General features: G+C 35.8%; 1 pseudogene; it reads right to left on the minus strand.

Annotated features, from left to right (window-relative positions):
- Positions 1–487: 487 nt before the first annotated feature.
- On the minus strand, positions 488–5322 carry LOC114754544 (lariat debranching enzyme-like; annotated as a pseudogene).
- Positions 5323–5902: the final 580 nt, after the last annotated feature.

Genomic DNA, 5902 nt, shown 5'->3' on the forward strand with positions numbered 1-5902 from the left:
TCATCCCTCCTTCCATTTTAATTACTGAACAACAACAATATCCATATTAAAGTATTAATTAAAAAATATTAATTGCTTCCTAAGTTTTTTAAAATGACTTATAAAAATATAGAAATATAAAAGGTTTTAAAGTTAGACTTATAACTTGAAACAAAAGAAATATTATATTCATCTCCTATTTTTATTTGACGCGTGAAAAAGAATATTTTAAATGATTTATATTAATTTTTTAAAAAATTATTAACATAATGAAATATATTTTTTTAAAAATTATTAACATAACGAAATATCTTTTGAAATATAAACACATTTTTGTTAAACTATTAAATAAGATATTATGCTACACTGTATTGGCAAAAAAAGAAAATATTGTCACACTGATTTCTGTTATTGTACCTCATTGAAGATTAAATTGTTTTTCTTAATCCTATTCTAAAGTTTACATTGGAGATTATTTGCTTAAAAAAATTAAAATCGTAATTTGAAATTAAATAAAAGCTCATTCTTTTTGTAATATAAATCACTTTTCTTATCATTCCACAAGATGCGTGACATTACTGCTAGACCAAATCCTGATAAATGAAAAACATCCAGGAACAAAAACGGAGGGACCGGACCAGCACCAACGTAACATCTACGGTGGCTTTGTTTTCACACGATACAAAGATGATGCGACTACAAAGATGATAGGATGGGCATTGTTAGGTATCGCTTGAATTAATCCAATTGGCTTCCCGTTTTGATTCAGGCCCAGATGACTGTGCATTTGTCATAGTTTGCCAGATGCTGGACCCTAGCAATTCAGCATATTTGGAATGACGCTTCACAGATTTACATTCTCAATTACCACATTAACTCCTCAGACTTATTCGTCATCATCGACATCATCCCCATCATCAATTGGAATGTCCTCGCTGTCATCACTAATGGGACCTAGAAAATATATACAAGAAAAAAGCAACTCAGAGAAGTGGAAAATATACAAATAGCACAAGGTTAATGCAATTGGCTATGTAATGATAATGTTGTACAATGAACGTGTTTCTAGATTCCTAGTTAATAGCGTCAGGAGTTTGGTCAATCTCTAAAAGGTACAATCCTAGTTAATAGCGTCAGGAGTTTGTCAATCTCTAAAAGGTACAATCCTAGTTAATAGCGTCAGGAGTTTGGTCAATCTCTAAAAGGTACAATCAGCAAGAAGCTTTCTTTTATTAACATTATAGAGCTCAATGCAGACACGAAACATGAGCGTGGAAGCCATCTTGAAATGAAGCAGGTGCAAGGTAAAGCAGCAGTCACGAAATATACTACTCTTCCGGTCTTTAATATATGATTCAATTATTGAGTTGGTTTTGATCCTAAATATAAGACCCATTTCTCATCTTTATCAATTTTTTCTAAATTACCCCTGTGGATACTCTCTCAACCATAATCAAGTAGAAGAGGGAGAGGGAGTATTAAGAAAAATGATTATGGTATTTTAGGAAAAATGTGTCACATTTCTTATAATTAACTAACTTACCTAACTTCCTTAATCTAATCAAATTAGTTAAATGGGTCATATATTAAGAACCAGAAGAGTACTATATTTCCCCTTAGCATCCAGCTGTCAACACACTCCCAAGCAGCAGAAACACTATAAGGCGGGGATTGTTATTCAGCTTCTAAAGAAGTATTATAATAGAATCTCAAATGGTCAGACCTCCAATTAGTTCAGCTCAAGGCTGGTTATACGGTCCCGTTTAATACCAAGCATTGAAAATTAAGAGTAAGGATTGCAATTGGGATTTAAAAAAATATATTAAAAGAGTATTTAGCATAAAAGATCATTTGTTACTTAGGATTAAGCAAATCCATATGTGTGGGATTAGGGAATACCATGAAGAGAAATGATATTCCCCAATTCTACCTAGATGAGATTGTCTAATCTTATGTAACAAGACATTACTCATAATAAACACTCAATCCCAATCCCAATTCTTAACCCTCATTTTGAATGTTTCGTGCCACACAGGATCATGGTTCCTTACAAAATCCTAGGCACAGCTTTTATTTTTTGGTAAATAGGCACAGCAACATTATTAAAATATACAAACCAGCTACTCAATAAGATATAGCTCAAACTGCAAGACCAGGCAACCAACCAAGAGAGGAGAGATTAGAAATGTCGATGTCATTAAGGTGCAAACATATAGACATCGTCTCCAGTTCTCTGCCCCATCTCGTGCTTCATACGATATGGATTCATTTTTCATCTATAACCAATTGGCAAAACAAGGAGGCTGAACTTTACCTCTTGGAATTGAAGGAGAAGGATAAGGTGATAAGCCCTGAGGTTCTGGAGCGCTATCAAGAAGATACGGAAGTCCTAGGAACTGCAAAAGAGATTCTGTCTGTGGATTTCGAGAATTCACTGCAAAGAATCAAGAGGAATCAAGAAGAAATATGAGCAAGCATGTTAGTGGAAAATGCATAGAAATAAGATGAGAGCTGCGAATACTCTAAGTGATGGTGGATATGAAAATATGAATTTCATTAACCAAAAAACAAGCAGAAGGAAGCTAAATTTGTTGCATAACACGTAAAATTAATGATGTGGGATGAATAATTACCAGAAAAGGTACCCTCAATATTGGATTCAGAAGGATTGTAACGTGGAGCAGTTCTAACAAATTCAAAAGGCTTGTAACCTCTCTCTTGCAGCCTGCTTCTAACCCATTGACGACAGTCCTCCATCTCAAGATCTATACCTCTATCAGCAAGCACACAGAGCATCATTTTATTTGTGAGGGGAAGAAAGGGAGGACAAAAACAAAAGATTTTATAGATTTCAAATTTTAAATGCTAAGGTATTTTCACATCACATGCAAACTCACTTGAAATCTGCAGCTTTGGCAGTAAGAGGGAAGACGGAGTTGAACCTCCGTGTTATAGCTAACCATTCTTCATCATACTGAATTTCATAAGGTCCTGCCTCTGATTCAATTTCCACAATCTAATGACACATAACATGCCAAAATTTTAGTCACTAACTCAAATATTGATTGCAATAAGCTCCCCAGACACTATTGATATCAAATTCACATAAAATACCTGTAAGAAATCCCGACCAGCAAGGCACTTATCAAGTGCAAGAAATTTTGTCTGAGGACCACCATCCCCATGTTGAACAAGAGCAGCAAACTTGCAGTGTAAGTGAGCTGAAAACCAATACTGTGGTTTCAATTTTTCCAGGAGTTGCGCAGCAGCTTTACCCAAGTCTTCTTTCCTCTATCTAGCACATGTTTATTTAGATAACTGAAGTGAGGATATCATACTTTTTGGATCATTAAATGCTGTACAATTGAACATTACACGCAAAGGTGGTGGTTGGTCACACATTTCCATAGTTACTGCATACAGTCAAGTGCCAATGCAAATGGCCATTACTTTTTTGCCTTTTTTTTTCCCCCCGGCCAAAACGCTAATGCCAGTTACACAGCCAACAAGATAGTGGTTATAACAGTTGTAAAAAGAAAATTAAATATGAACAAGATGGTGCGTATGATGGAAAGACTTTGTGTCATTGATGATTGGTTTTTTGTGCCAAAAAGTCAGTAGTCTAATTTGACATGCCCCTGCATTCAGAAAACAGTGATATAAACCACGGATAAACAAAGTGCCTCCTGCCCAAGCAATGATGAGCGGACAACTCCTTTTCAAGTTTCCATGAACATAAAACCAAACCAAGATGACAGATTCCACATTGAATACTAAAATTGAACATTTAACATCTCAGAACTTCTCTACCTCCCTTTCCTACGCGTGCTAAATGTTAAATTCCAGAGTTCTGACAGAAAATTGATACTCAAGTGAAATCCGCATTGATAATTGAATACTCATCTAACATGATTTAATTTGTTAATAGGGATTCCTAATAGATGTGCAACACCATAACTCTACACAGAAACCATCGTTGGTTTCTTCCATTGGATAAGAAAATCACATGTGATATCAGTTCTTAGTAATTTCTCATCCAAATGGCATATCCGTTCTGTTCGCAGTTATTCTTAATTCCCCATCAGTTGAAAGGCTGCTATGTCCTTCACAAAATACTAACAAAAAAAGTACCCAGAACCGGTGACCAGGTTTGCAAAAGATTAAAAAACAAAGACACCAACCCATCATTTAACAATCAATTAAACAATTACCTCCTGCTTAAAGAAATGTTTCCGCCGAATGAGATCCTTCCAATTCCCACAATCTGATTCCGACTGGCCAATCATGAGAAAGAAAGATATCAATCGGTTCCTCGACTTGAATGAGCTTGTGAACATCATATTCACGAACATGATACACAGACCTGATTGTATTTTGGTCGTAAGGAGGCCTCTCAAAATGTCCTGCTCAAAGAAAAGACCTGTGTCACTGTTCCTGCAGGATAAATGCCATGTGCAAAGCTACAGCTTATGGTACGTTTGCATATAACTCTTGGTGTTATGAATCAAATAAAATGACATACGAGCAGCAGGCAGTTGAGATGGTATCGACATGAACCCATAATTCATGTCATAATCAAAGATGCAAAATAAATAAACAACCTGATTTATAATGACGTGCATTATAAATCCCAGACACTCCACCAATTCGGATATTCCCAAACCTGACCACCCTGCAACTCCCAGGAAATATATATTAGGCGCAGCCCATCCTCCATAGTACCTAGAAGAAATAACCAACAAAACAAGGGCCTAGGCTGCCAAAGCCATGTTACAATAAACTTCTACGAAAGGCAAGCGTGTTTAAAGCAAATAATAGGTAACTCAGAAAATAACCAGCACTTAGGGAAGGATAAAATTAGTTAAATACAAGCTCAGTTAAAAATGAAGAATAATATCAGATTAAAGTACCCGACTCACAATTCCCACAAATAATTAGACGCTTCGTGGTTTCCACCAATGAATATTGTGGGATACGGGGCAACCTCCAACCCCGAATAGTACTTCCAGAATGACTGCATAGAGCGATAGCGCGGCGGCACATTTAAGCTCTTCAAATCTTCTTCGTTTCGGACAGCCTGAACCCAGAAGATAACTATGTTCGTTGAAAAAATAGAAGTTTAATGGAATTGACGAAGTGAAGACTATGATTCGGGGCGAACCTACCTGAAAATCGCCGCAGCAGAGGAGGAGGTCGATTTTGGTGTTGTGCACTTTTTCAAGATGTTGCAAAGTTTTGTAGACATTGTCAAGATCGCCATGCATGCAACCTTCCACTGCTATCTTCATCTTTCAAACTTTTTGGAGACAAAATAAACTACGGAGGGAAATGCTAGGGCTCAAGCAATCCGGGGATTCGAGGGATCGGGGTCATCAGGGACGTTAGTTTGAACGCCTTCTCTTTGGATGGCCCCAAGAAAATAATTATATGTGCTCAAGAGTTTATTTTGAATTTTTTATCGTGAAAATCAGAAAAGGGCTAAAAGGGTTGGAAAAATATGAGGGAAATATATAGATTTTTCTTTTTGTTTTGGCCAACGAAATGTCGAAATATATAGATTTGTACATGCAAGAAAAAACGAAAAGAAAGGTAAGAAATATATTATGGATTAACGATTATAAAAGTTTTTTTAGATTTGGTATATGCAAATTTTTATGATATCAAAATTAAAATTAAAAATTAAACTAAAATGCTGTTTCTGGTAATTAACTGGATGGATAGTGATTGATTAATTAATTAATTGACCATATTAAATAAAGAGCGCAATTCAAATATAGTTTTGGAGGTCGATGTAATTTTAAAAAACAGATATTTTACTTCGTTCGCTCCTTTTTTATGACATGGGGTGCTTGGTTTGGGTCTGGGACTCTGGGGGTATTGAAATTTGAAAGTCCGTGGACGGAAAGGAAAAGAGAAAGAAAAA

Source organism: Neltuma alba, unplaced genomic scaffold (assembly GCF_004799145.2).
Source record: "Neltuma alba isolate B1F8T4 unplaced genomic scaffold, ASM479914v2 tig00010148_pilon, whole genome shotgun sequence".
NCBI lineage: Eukaryota > Viridiplantae > Streptophyta > Magnoliopsida > Fabales > Fabaceae > Neltuma > Neltuma alba.